Source organism: Mustelus asterias, unplaced genomic scaffold, assembly GCF_964213995.1.
Source record: "Mustelus asterias unplaced genomic scaffold, sMusAst1.hap1.1 HAP1_SCAFFOLD_2487, whole genome shotgun sequence".
Taxonomy (NCBI): domain Eukaryota; kingdom Metazoa; phylum Chordata; class Chondrichthyes; order Carcharhiniformes; family Triakidae; genus Mustelus; species Mustelus asterias.
In genome coordinates this window covers 1-14,055 of record NW_027592432.1, presented here as the reverse complement: position 1 = coordinate 14,055, position 14,055 = coordinate 1, and the positions used below count along the sequence as shown (strand labels likewise).

Sequence of the window (14,055 nt, the reverse complement as noted above, 5' to 3'; positions counted from 1 at the left end):
TATCCCACTTGGAATACTGTGCACAGTTCCAGGCTCCCTATCCCACTCGGAATACTGTGCACAGTTCCGGCCTCCCTATCCCACTCGGAATACTGTGCACAGTTCCGGTCTCCCTATCCCACTTGGAATACTGTGCACAGTTCCAGGCTCCCTATCCCACTCGGAATACTGTGCACAGTTCCAGGCTCCCTATCCCACTCGGAATACTGTGCACAGTTCCGGCCTCCCTATCCCACTCGGAATACTGTGCACAGTTCCGGTCTCCCTATCCCACTCGGAAGACTGTGCACAGTTCCGGTCTCCCTATCCCACTTGGAATACTGTGCACAGTTCTGGTCTCCCTATCCCACTTGGAATACTGTGCACAGTTCCGGTCTCTCTACCCCACACGGAATACTGTGCACAGTTCCAGTCTCCCTATCCCACTCGGAATACTGTGCAGAGCTCCGATCTCCCTATCCCACTTGGAATACTATGCAGAGCTCCGATCTCCCTATCCCACTTGGAACACTGTGCACAGTTCCGGTCTCCCAATCCCACTTGGAATACTGTGCACAGTTCCAGTCTCTGTATCCCACTTGGAATACCGTGCACAGTTCCGGTCTCCCAATCCCACTTGGAATACTGTGCACAGTTCCAGTCTCTGTATCCCACTTGGAATACTGTGCACAGTTCCAGTCTCTGTATCTCACTTGGAATACCGTGCACAGTTCCGGTCTCCCTATCCCACTTGGAATACCGTGCACAGTTCCGGTCTCTCTATGCCACTCGGAATACTGTGCACAGTTCCGGTCTCCCTATCCCACTCGGAATACTGTGCACGGTTCCGGTCTCCCTATCCCACTCGGAATACTGTGCACAGTTCCAGTCTCCCTATTCCACCTATCAGTCTAAGACGGTCACTAATAAATCCAATGGGGGTGAATTGAGGAGAAAGCTCTTTCCCCAGAGAGTGGGGAGAGTGTGGAAGTCGCTCCCACGGGGAGTGGTTGAGGTGAATCGTGTCGATGTGTTTAAGCGGGGGGAGCTGGATAAATACACGGGGGAGAAAGGAATAGAAGGATACGGGGGACGGGGCAGGGGGGTGGATCTGAAGTAAGGGGGTGTGGGAGGAGACCAGTGTGCGCGGCAAAATCACCAGCACGGAGCAGAGAGGCTGAACAACCGGTTTGTCGGGGGGGGGCTGGGGGGTGGGGGTGGGGAACAAGCTGCAATTGTTTGGGGATACAAGCCAATGGGATTCTGTTATCTGAGGCATGGGGTTTGGGCTGTGGGCCGTTCGAGGTTGACTCCAGCCCTGCTGCTCTGGGCGGAGTTTTGGGAGTTATTTGGGGTGGGGGGGAGGCTACATGGCTCATCCCCCTCCCCAGCACTGCTACATTGTGGGGGGGGGGGGGGGGGGTTGTTAGGGGGGAAGGAGAGGGGGGTTGGTGGGGAGGGATGGGGTGGGGTTAGGGGAGGAGGAGAGGGGAGGGGATGGGGTGGGGTTAGGGGAGGGGGAGGGGAAGGGGGTTGGGGGGGGAGGGAGGAGAGAGGAGGGGAGGGGAGGGGGGAGGGGGGAGGGAGGAGAGGGGGAGGGGAAGGGGGTTGGGGGGAGGGAGGAGAGGCGAGAGGAGGGGAGGGAGGAGAGGGGGAGGAGTTGGGGGAGGGAGGAGAGTGGAGGAGGGGAGGTGAGAGGAGAGAGGGGAGGAGGAGGGCAGGAGGGGGGTGTAAATAAGGTTGAAAGAGTGCAGAGAAGGTTCACAAGGATGTTGCCGGGACTTGAGAAGCTGAGTTACAGAGAGAGATTGAATAGGTTGGGACTTTATTCCCTGGAGCGTAGAAGATTGAGGGGAGATTTGATAGAGGTATATAAGATTTTGATGGGTATAGATAGAGTGAATGCAAGCAGGCTTTTCCCGCTGAGGCTCGGGGAGAAAAAAACCAGAGGGCATGGGTTAAGGGTGAAAGGAGAAAAGCTTATAGGGAATATTAGGGGGGGCTTCTTCACGCAGAGAGTGGTGGGAGTGTGGAATGAGCTGCCGGATAAAGTGGTAAATGCGGGGTCACTTTTAACATTTAAGAAAAACTTGGACGGGTTCATGGATGAGAGGGGTGTGGAGGGATATGGTCCAAGTGCAGGTCAGTGGGACTAGGCATAAAATGGTTCGGCACAGACAAGAAGGGCCAAAAGGCCTGTTTCTGAGCTGTAATTTTCTATGGTTCTATGGGAGGAGGATGGGGGAGGAGGGGAGGGGTGAGGGGAGGAGGATGGGGGGAAGGAAGAGGGGGATGAGGGGGGAAGGGAGAAGGATGGGGGTTGGGGAGAGGGGGGAGGGGAGGAGGATGGGGAGCGGAGGAGAGGGGGATGGGGAGGGTGATGGGGAGGGGGATGGGGGGTGGGCACAGGGAACCAAGTATTAGTCACTTCCCAGACAGGGTTCACCTTGGAAATGTCGACAGTCATGGCCGCCCCCAGCGGCCCTCTTTGAACTCGGTGATGCGCAGCGACTATAGCGGGCTTAGGATCGGGCCTGAGTGAGCGACATGTTCCCCCGGACGGCAGACCCTCCCTGTTCAACTCGGTCTTGAAAAGGTCGTGTGGTTTGCAAAGGTCAAGTTTTACCAGTTCTTGCCCCCACCCCAACTGACCCCCCCCCCCCCCTCACCTCGCCCTCACCTCTCCCAATTTAAACCTTGAACCCCCTCCTGAACCCCCTAACTCTGTTCTCTTGAACCCAACCATCACCAGCAACGATCGGACGCCAAGCGGTGGACAGACCAGCCCCCCCTGGGAGGCGAATCGGGGTCAGGCAAGCAGGCGAGGCCCAGGCTTTGTGGCGCGTTGGGCCCAGATGATCTGAATGGCTGTAGATTGGGAGAGGGGCGTGTGCAGCGGGACCTGGGTGTCCTCGTACCCCAGTCGCTGAAGGTAAGCATGCAGGTGCAGCAGGCGGTAAAGAAGGCAAATGGTATGTTGACCTTCGTTGCGAGAGGTTTCGGGTACAGGAGCAGGGATGTGTTGTTGCAATTATACAGGGCCTTGGTGAGGCTACACCTGGAGTATTGTGTGCAGTTTTAGTCTCCTTTTCTGAGGAAGGATGTTCTTGCTCTCGAGGGAGTGCAGAGAAGGTTTACCAGACTGATTCCGGGGATGGCGGGACTGATGTATGAGGAGAGATTGACCAGGTTAGGATTGTATTCGCTGGAGTTCAGAAGAATGAGGGGGGAATGTTCGGCCCATCCCCAGCCAGCCCTGGATACGCAAAGTGCAAAACACAGGGTCCGAATTCAGATGTGATTGCGCGACTGGACATTTTGCTAAATGATCTTCACTGTGCTCTGAATTTCACTGACACCCAGTTTAAGATAAGCTCGCAATGAGGCGTGTGTGGTCATGTACAGGAAGCTACATGTATCAATGCACGGAAACCCAGTTCCTTGCAGACAGGAAGGACAGGTGCACACACTGCGCCTGTTCCAGCTGATCCAAACAAGAGACAGCTGTTCACTGGTTCATTCCTCAGGGCCACCCGTTGATTAATCAGGGGTCGGGCTGCCCTGTGTCAAGTTCAAAAACACCGCTTGGCAGTTAACCAACAGTCGCCTCAACTGGTGCTTCCTCCATGGCGACGCCTTCCCCAATCAGAGTCCACTTGACGATGAATCAGTGATCTCTTCTCGTGCAGTACAAATTGTTGCTTCCCTCTGATCGCGTGTCCTGAGGAGTGCCAGACTAAAAGCTTTGATCGCTCCAACAATCTCATCAAGAGCCGATTTGAGACTGTTAGTCCAGTTCAGGAATGTGATTCACTCACACACGGGTGGTGGAAGCTACATACATTCACACAGGGGTCCCTGTCCTTTGTAGACGGAAGCAGCGTGTCCACATACTACACAAAGACAAGCTTGTGGGGGTCGGGGTTGGGGCGGGGGGAGGGTGGTACTGAAGAGACAGCCATTCCCTTGTGCATTCCCCATGGCAACACTTTGACAGATCAGAGTCTTGATTTGAAATGGAACAAAAATCTTGGCAGTTAACTACCCCCTGTTGCATTCTCTGGTACATTCCCCATGGCAACACTTTGACAGATCAGAATCTTGATTTGAAATGGAACAAAAAGCTTGGCAGTTAACTATCCCCTGTTGCATTCTCTGGTACATTCCCCATGGCAACACTTTGACAGATCAGAGTCTTGATTTGAAATGGAACAAAAAGCTTGGCAGTTAACTATCCCCTGTTGCATTCTCTGGTACATTCCCCATGGCAACACTTGGACAGATCAGAGTCTTGATTTGAAATGGAGCAAACAGCTTGGCAGTTAACTATCCCCTGCTGCATTCTCCGCAGCAACGCCTATACCAAACAGCCGGCCAATCCGCACCCACCCTTCATACAGTTGGTTGTCTCCTTTTTTTGCGAATAAGTCGCAGGTAACTCCCATCCTGCTTTGTGTCTTCTGCAAATTTCATCGAATCCTAGAATCCTACAGTGCAGAATGAGGCCATTCAGCCCATCAATTCTGCGCTGACAACAGTCCCACAGGCCCCTATCCCCATAACCCCATGAATTTACCCCAGCTAGTACCCCTGACACTAAGGGGCAATTTAGCATGGCCAATCCACTTAACCAGCACGTCTTTCAGACAGTGGGAGGAAACCGAAGCATCCGGAGGAAACCCACGCAGACACGGGGAGAAGTGGAAATCTGTAAAACCCTCACCCACATCCCCTCCTCCCAGCTCCCCACGCCCCTCTGCCCCCCCCCAAACCCTCAGAAAAAAGGTCTCAAGGCCAGGGGGGGTAGGGAGGGGTGGACGATCAGAAAATTTCAAACCCTGAGATTGATAGACTTGTGGTGGGTCAGAGGAGGTTTAAGAATTGTGGGACTGAGGCAGGTGTAGGTGGAGTTGAGCTACAGGTCAGCCATGTTCTGGAGGCCCCCCCAAACCCCGAGGTGGGGGGGGAAGGGGTAGAATGGGTCTCCTCCTGTTTCCCGCAATCCGCCATGCAGTTCGCTGTTCTCAACCCCCCTCCCCCTCCGACTTCAGGGGGTGTAGGCGGGTGGGTCATCTGTGGAAAGAGAAAATGCAGATGCGTCTTAACTCCATTCCTCTCACATTGCAGAATCTTAACTCGCACAGCAGGGTGTGGGGGCTGGGGGGGTTGCTGGTGGTGTTTGTGAGTGGAGTTGGGGGGGGGGGGGAACCTCCCTCCTGTCTCAGGAGCAAAGAAAATTTCCCAGCAAAGAAGAAAGGACTGTGTGTGCAGACAACAGAGTTCAAAGCGCCCCACTGGAAGCTAGTTTATCCTGGTTTGACCTGATATACATACGCACACATGCACAAACTGGCCACAAGAGGGTGCACTTATGGTCCTTAATGGAAAAGTAAAATAAAAATACAAATCCCATCCAGTTGATGAGCTTTTCTGATTGTTTAATCCAATGTAACCTCTGGCTTTGTTTTCCCCAGTGGAAATCTCCTCTCATCAGCCAGTCAGAATGGGGTGGTGGACCTTTAGACCTGAATCTGTTGTCTCCAACAATGGTTGATGATTGACCTTGTGTTATAAAACAGAGGTTGATCACCCCCCATCTGAGAACTAACACCAAAACCCCCAAAGAGGAATACCTCGCCCGATAATCTGTAAAAAGTGTGTGAGAAGTGGTGTGAACTGTTCTTCAGCGCCTTCTAGTGGTTAAATACAGAATAAATCCCTGACACTCTCTCTAAAATCAACACGGAACGATTTATGTCTCTAACTAACAGTGAGCAAGTTAACTAAACTATGAACAAATCCCTTCTAACTATTAACTAGTCTGGAATAAAACAAGATTCTCATGGTATAGAAATCATAGAAACCCCACAGCACAGAAAGAGGCCATTCGGCCCATCGAGTCTGCACCGACCACAATCCCACCCAGGCCCTACCCTCATATCCCACCCACTAATCCCTCTAACCTACGCATCTCAGGACACTAAGGGGCAATTTTTAACCTGGCCAATCAACCTAACCCGCACATCTTTGGACTGTGGGAGGAAACCGGAGCACCCGGAGGGAACCCACACAGACAATGACCCGAGCCGGGAATCGAACAGGGGTCCCTGGAGCTGTGAAGCAGCAGTGCTAACCACTGTGCCACCGTGCCGCCCAATAAATCCAATTCCCCACTCATTAGCAAACAATACAATTTTGCCACTCTCTAAATTACAACCAGGTTTTGTGTCTTTTGGAATCTTCTCTGCTGATTCTTCTGTCTGGAACTTTGGTCTTCTTTGGTACCAATGCTCTCGAGACGGGGCTGTGAGCTGCGGCAGGTGGCAGTTGCTCTCACCTTTTGTCCCAATGCCCTCCCCTTTTATACCTGTGGTGACATATCGATATTTCCCACAATAGGATTGGCTCAGGTTGCCAAAACCATCGGATTTAAATTTAATAGGTTTTCGGTATTTAAGTGCCTGATTCAAATTGATTGGCTGAATTCCAAACCCTGTTGTCTTGGTAACACTGTTGCTTGGCCTTTCGGGACAAATGTTTCACTTTGGGCTCTCTGTGTACTGGCATTTTGTTAAACTTTCTCAGCACAGACAAAGCACTGCCTTTTGCAGGGACCATACAATACTTCCCCCCCCACAACGCTTAGCATTTAACAATTTACAAACACCAATCTACAATTATTCTACAAAACTTCGCGATACATGCCACTCGAGTGATATTTTCGTCTCGAGGCTGGTCACAGGCACAGATTGCACTGGGGGAGCCATTGGAAATCTCCCAGAATCCCAGCATTGCAAATTATCAGGCTCATTGGATACTTACCAACTTGATCAGCCTCAGTCATCACCCCTCAACAGAGCGGTGCTCCCTCAGCACTGACCCTCCCACAGTGCGGCGCTCCCTCAGCACTGACCCTCCCACAGTGCGGCGCTCCCTCAGCACTGACCCTCCCACAGTGCGGCGCTCCCTCAGCACTGACCCTCCCACAGTGCGGCACTCCCTCAGCACTGACCCTCCCACAGTGCGGCGCTCCCTCAGCACTGACCCTCCCACAGTGCGGCGCTCCCTCAGCACTGACCCTCCCACAGTGCGGCGCTCCCTCAGCACTGACCCTCCCACAGTGCGGCGCTCCCTCAGCACTGACCCTCCCACGGTGTGGCGCTCCCTCAGCACTGACCCTCCCACAGTGCGGCGCTCCCTCAGCACTGACCCTCCCACAGTGCGGCGCTCCCTCAGCACTGACCCTCCCACAGTGCGGCGCTCCCTCAGCACTGACCCTCCCACAGTGCGGCGCTCCCTCAGCACTGACCCTCCCACAGTGCGGCGCTCCCTCAGCACTGACCCTCCCACGGTGTGGCGCTCCCTCAGCACTGACCCTCCCACAGTGCGGTGCTCCCTCAGCGCTGACCCTCCCACAGTGCGGCACTCCCTCAGCACTGACCCTCCCACAGTGCGGCGCTCTCTCAGCACTGACCCTCCCACAGTGCGGCGCTCTCTCAGCACTGAACCTCCAACAGTGGAGCGTTCCCTTAGCACTGACCCTCCCACAGTGCGGCGCTCCCTCAGCACTGACCCTCCCACAGTGCGGCGCTCCCTCAGCACTGACCCTCCCACAGTGCGGCGCTCCCTCAGCACTGACCCTCCCACAGTGCCGCGCTCCCTCAGCACTGACCCTCCCACAGTGCGGCGCTCCCTCAGCACTGACCCTCCCACAGTGCGGCGCTCCCTCAACACTGACCCTCCCACTGTGCGGCGCTCCCTTAGCACTGACCTTCCCACAGTGTGGGCGCTCCCTCAGCACTGACCCTCCCACAGTGCGGCGCTCCCTCAGCACTGACCCTCCCACAGTGCGGCGCTTCCTCAGCACTGACCCACAGTGCGGCGCTCCCTCAGCACTGACCCACCCACAGTGCGGCGCTCCCTCAGCACTGACCCTCCCACAGTGCGGCGCTCTCTCAGCACTGACCCTCCCACAGTCCGGCGCTCCCTCAGCACTGACCCTCCCACAGTGCGGCGCTCTCTCAGCACTGAACCTCCAACAGTGGAGCGTTCCCTCAGCACTGACCCTCCCACAGTGCGGCGCTCCCTCAGCACTGACCCTCCCACAGTGCGGCGCTCCCTCAGCACTGACCCTCCCACAGTGCGGCGCTCTCTCAGCACTGACCCTCCCACAGTGCGGCGCTCCCTCCGCACTGACCCTCCCACAGTGCCGCGCTCCCTCAGCACTGACCTGTCTCTGGTGGCTGGTGCAGGCACTTTGGGTACAGGAGGTAAACATTATAGATGAAAGCTGTCATCGCTGTGAATCCAAATAGCTGCAAAGAGTAAAAAATGGAAGTCAAGAAGGGATAGAAGTGAGTTCATTACTTAAGAATACATAACAGCTTAGGCACAGTATGAGGGAGCTTTACTCTGTATCTAAGCCCGTGCTGTACCTGTCCTGGGAGTGTTTGATGGGGACAGTGTAGAGGGAGCTTTACTCTGTATCTAACCCCGTGCTGTACCTGTCCTGGGAGTGTTTGATGGGGACAGTGTAGAGGGAGCTTTACTCTGTATCTAACCCCGTGCTCTACCTGTCCTGGGAGTGTTTGATAGGGACAGTGTAGAGGGAGCTTCACTCTGTATCTAACCCCGTGCTGTACCTGTCCTGGGAGTGTTTGATGGGGACAATGTAGAGGGAGCTTTACTCTGTATCTAACCCCATGCTGTCCCTGTCCTGGGAGTGTTTGATGGGGGCAGTGTAGAGGGAGCTTTACTCTGTATCTAACCCCGTGCTGTACCTGTCCTGGGAGTGTTTGATGGGGACAGTGCAGAGGGAGCTTTACCCTGTATCTAACCCCGTGCTGTACCTGTCCTGGGAGTGTTTGATGGGGACAGTGTAGAGGGAGCTTTACTCTGTATCTAACCCCGTGCGATACCCATACTGGGATTGTTTGATGGCCACGATGTGGAGATGCTGATGTTGGACTGGGGTAAACACAGTAAGAAGTCTCACAACACCAGGTTAAAGTCCAACAGGTTTATTTGGCAGCACTAGCTTTCGGTGTCTCCTTCTCCTTTTTCAGGTGAGTGGGAGTTCTGTTCACAAACAGGGCAATATAAAGACACAAACTCAATTTACAAGATAATGGTTGGAATGCGAGTCTTTACAGGTAATCAAGTCTTAAAGGTACAGACAATGTGAGTGGAGAGAGGGTTAAGCACAGGTTAAAGAGATGTGTATTGTCTCCAGACAGGACAGTTAGTGAGATTTTGCAAGCCCAGGCAAGTCGTGAGGGTTACTGATAGTGTGACATGAACCCAAGATCCCGGTTTAGGCCGTCCTCATGTGTGCGGAACTTGGCTATCAGTTTCTGCTCAGTGACTCTGCGCTGTCGTGTGTCGTGAAGGCCGCCTTGGAGAACGCTTACCCGAAGATCAGAGACCGAATGCCCGTGACCGCTGAAGTGGTCCCCAACAGGAAGAGAACAGTGTTGCCTGGTGATTGTCGAGCGGTGTTCATTCGTCCATTGTCGTAGCGTCTGCATGGTTTCCCCAATGACGATGGCATTGCTGCAACTGCCTCAGTACTCAAAGCCAACATCCGCCAATCTCCAGATGCAATTTTACAACTCATCCGCTTCATCCTGGACCACAATGTCTTCACCTTCAACAACCAGTTCTTCATCCAGACACACGGAACAGCCATGGGGACCAAATTCACACCTCAATATACCAACATCTTCATGCACAGGTTCGAACAAGACTTCTTCACCGCACAGGACCTTCAACCAATGCTATACACTAGATACATCGATGACATTTACTTCCTTTGGACTCATGGTGAAGAATCACTGAAACAACTCTATGATGACATCAACAAGTTCCATCCCACCATCAGACTCACCATGGACTACTCTCCGGAATCGGTTGCATTCTTGGACACACGCATCTCCATTAAGGGCGGTCACCTCAGCACCTCACTGTACCGCAAGCCCACGGATAACCTCACGATGCTCCACTTCTCCAGCTTCCACCCTAAACACGTTAAAGAAGCCATCCCCTACGGACAAGCCCTCCGAATACACAGGATCTGCTCGGATGAGGAGGATCTCAACAGACACCTCCAGACGCTGAAAGATGCCCTCATAAGAACAGGATATAGCGCTCGACTCATCGATCAACAGTTCCGACGCGCCACAGCGAAAAACCGCACCGACCTCCTCAGAAGACAAACACAGGACACGGTGGACAGAGTACCCTTCGTCGTCCAGTACTTCCCCGGAGCGGAGAAGCTACGGCATCTCCTCCGGAGCCTTCAACATGTCATTGATGAAGACGAACATCTCGCCAAGGCCATCCCCACACCCCCACTTCTTGCCTTCAAACAACCGCACAACCTCAAACAGACCATTGTCCGCAGCAAACTACCCAGCCTTCAGGAGAACAGTGACCAAGACACCACACAACTCTGCCACAGCAACCTCTGCAAGACGTGCCGGATCATCGACACAGATGCCATCATCTCACGTGAGAACACCATCCACCAGGTACACGGTACATACTCTTGCAACTCGGCCAACGTTGTCTACCTGATACGCTGCAGGAAAGGATGTCCAGAGGCATGGTACATTGGGGAAACCATGCAGACGCTATGACAACGGATGAATGAACACCGCTCGACAATCACCAGGCAAGACTTTTCTCTTCCTGTCGGGGAACACTTCAGCGGTCACGGCCATTCGGCCTCTGATCTTCAGGTAAGCGTTCTCCAAGGCGGCCTTCACGACACACGACAGCGCAGAGTCGCTGAGCAGAGACTGATAGCCAAGTTCCGCACACATGAGGACGGCCTAAACCGGAATCTTGGGTTCATGTCACACTATCTGTAACCCCCACGACTTGCCTGGGGTTGCAAAATCTCACCAACTGTCCTGTCTGGAGACAATACACATCTCTTTAACCTGTGCTTAACCCTCTCTCCATTCACATTGTCTGTACCTTTAAGACTTGATTACCTGTAAAGATTCGCATTCCACCCATTATCTTGTAAATTGAGTTTGTGTCTATATGCCCTGTTTGTGAACAGAACTCCCACTCACCTGACGAAGGAGCAGCGCTTCGAAAGCTTGTGCTGCCAAATAAACCTGTTGGACTTTCACCTGGTGTTGTGAGACTTCTTACGGTGTTTCATGGGGACAGTGTAGAGGGAGCTTTACTCTGCATTTTATGCCCTTGTCCTTCTAGGGGGTAGAGGTGGTGGGTTTGGGCGGCGCTGTCGAAGGAGCCTTGGCGAGTCGCTGCGGTGCATCTTGTAGACGGTACACACTGCTGCCGCTGTGTGTCGGTGGTGGAGGGAGTGAATGTTGAGGGTGGGTGGTTAGCGTGTCGATCGAGCGGGGGGGGGGGCTGCTTTGTCCCGGATGGTGTCGAGCTTCTCGAGTGTTGTCGGAGCCGCGCTCATCCAGGCGAGTGGGAGAGTATTCCATCACACTCCTGACTTGTGCCTTGTAGATGGTGGACAGGCTTTGGGGGGAGTCAGGAGGTGAGTTACTCTCCGCAGGATTCCCAGCCTCTGACCTGCTCTGGGAGCCACAGTATTTATGTGGCTGGGTCCAGTTCAGTTTCTGCTCAATGGTGACCCCCAGGATGTTGATAGTGGGGGGGATTCAGTGATGGGAATGCCATTGAATATCAAGGGGAGATGGTTGGATCCTCTCTTGTTGGAGATGGTCATTGCCTGGTGCTTGTGTGGGGTGAATGTTACTCACCACTTGTCAGCCCGAGCCTGGATATTGTCCAGGTCTCGCTGCATTTGGACACGGGCTGCTTCAGTATCTGAGGAGTGGCGAATGGTGCTGAACACTGTGCAGTCAGCAGCGAACATCCCCACTCCTGACCTTCTGATGGAGGGAAGGTCATTGATGGAGCAGCTGAAGATGGCTGGGGCCTCGGACACAAACCCTGAGGGACTCCTGCAGTGATGACCTGGAGCTGAGATGATCGAACTCCAACCATCTTCGTTTGTACCAGGAATGACTCCAACCAGCGGAGAGTTTGCCCCCTGATTCCCATTGATTCCAGTTTCGCTCGGGCTCCATGCTTCATAGGGAGAGAAGGAGGCCATTCAGCCCCTCATGCCCCCTGCAACATCGAAGCATCAAAAGAACGAAGGACTTACCCCTCCCAGCACATTCCCGACATGGTTCCGTGTAATGTTGATTAACGAGATGATCAGCAGGATCACAGCCGCACTCACACAACGGAAAATATCCTGTCAGGAAAGAACGAGACCAATCAATGCCGAGAATTAAACACCTCCCCGTCCCCATCAAACACTCCCAGGACAGGTACAGCACGGGGTTAGATACAGAGTAAAGCTCCCTCTACACTGCCCCCATCAAACACTCCCAGGACAGGTACAGCACGGGGTTAGATACAGAGTAAAGCACCCTCTACACTGTCGCCATCAAACACTCCCAGGACAGGTACAGCACGGGGTTAGATACAGAGTAAAGCTCCCTCGACACTGTCCCCATCAAACACTCCCCGGACAGATACAGCACGGGGTTAGATACAGAGTAAAGCTCCCTCTACACTGTCCCCATCAAACACTCCCAGGACAGGTACAGCACGGGGTTAGATACAGAGTAAAGCACCCTCTACACTGTCCCCATCAAACACTCCCAGGACAGGTACAGCACGGGGTTAGATACAGAGTAAAGCTCCCTCTACACTGTCCCCCATCAAACACTCCCAGGACAGGTACAGCACGGGGTTAGATACAGAGTAAAGCTCCCTCTACACTGTCCCCATCAAACACTCCCAGGACAGGTACAGCACGGGGTTAGATACAGAGTAAAGCTCCCTCTACACTGTCCCCATCAAACACTCCCAGGACAGGTACAGCACGGGGTTAGATACAGAGTAAAGCTCCCTCTACACTGTCCCCATCAAACGCTCCCAGGACAGGTACAGCACGGGGTTAGATACAGAGTAAAGCTCCCTCTACACTGTCCCCATCAAACACTCCCAGGACAGGTACAGCACGGGGTTAGATACAGAGTAAAGCTCCCTCTACACTGCCCCCATCAAACACTCCCAGGACAGGTACAGCACGGGGTTAGATACAGAGTAAAGCACCCTCTACACTGTCCCCATCAAACACTCCCAGGACAGGTACAGCACGGGGTTAGATACAGAGTAAAGCTCCCTCTACACTGTCCCCATCAAACACTCCCAGGACAGGTACAGCACGGGGTTAGATACAGAGTAAAGCTCCCTCTACACTGTCCCCATCAAACACTCCCAGGACAGGTACAGCACGGGGTTAGATACAGAGTAAAGCTCCCTCTACACTGTCCCCATCAAACACTCCCAGGACAGGTACAGCATGGGGTTAGATGCAGAGTAAAGCTCCCTCTACACTGTCCCCCATCAAACACTCCCAGGACAGGTACAGCACGGGGTGAGATACAGAGTAAAGCTCCCTCTACACTGTCCCCATCAAACACTCCCAGGACAGGTACAGCACGGGGTTAGATACAGAGTAAAGCTCCCTCTACACTGTCCCCATCAAACATTCCCAGGACAGGTACAGCACGGGGTTAGATACAGAGTAAAGCTCCCTCTACACTGTCCCCATCAAACATTCCCAGGACAGGTACAGCACGGGGTTAGATACAGAGTAAAGCTCCCTCCGCACTGTCCCCATCAAACACTCCCAGGACAGGTACAGCACGGGGTTAGATACAGAGTAAAGCTCCCTCTACACTGTCCCCATCAAACACTCCCAGGACAGGTACAGTACGGGGTTAGATTCCACCTCATCGGGAAACAGGCCTGATGCCCCAGAAGATATATTAGACCAGGTGGCCTGTCAAATGTGCCCCCATTTTGTGCCGACACAGCTGTTTCTGGGCTCCACCTCCCGCTTTTGATATCCGCCCCACGTAATCCTAAGGGGCCGCCAAAAATCCATCCCTATCCCGGCTCCCAACCCTCCGGGAGGGGAATCCCAATGTTTTGCACCCCTTTGAGTGAAGAGCTTTGTCATCCTCGTGCACAGCCGGGATTCTCCCACAGGGGATCCCCCGT

General features: G+C 53.7%; 1 long non-coding RNA gene across 1 annotated transcript; it reads right to left on the bottom strand.

The window, feature by feature from the left end:
* Positions 1-4,759: 4,759 nt before the first annotated feature.
* Positions 4,760-12,233, bottom strand: LOC144489742 (uncharacterized). Its single transcript, XR_013497040.1, has 3 exons — positions 12,140-12,233; positions 8,210-8,294; positions 4,760-5,052 (listed from the first exon to the last, which is right to left on the bottom strand). It is a non-coding gene; the product is annotated as an uncharacterized LOC144489742 (long non-coding RNA).
* Positions 12,234-14,055: the final 1,822 nt, after the last annotated feature.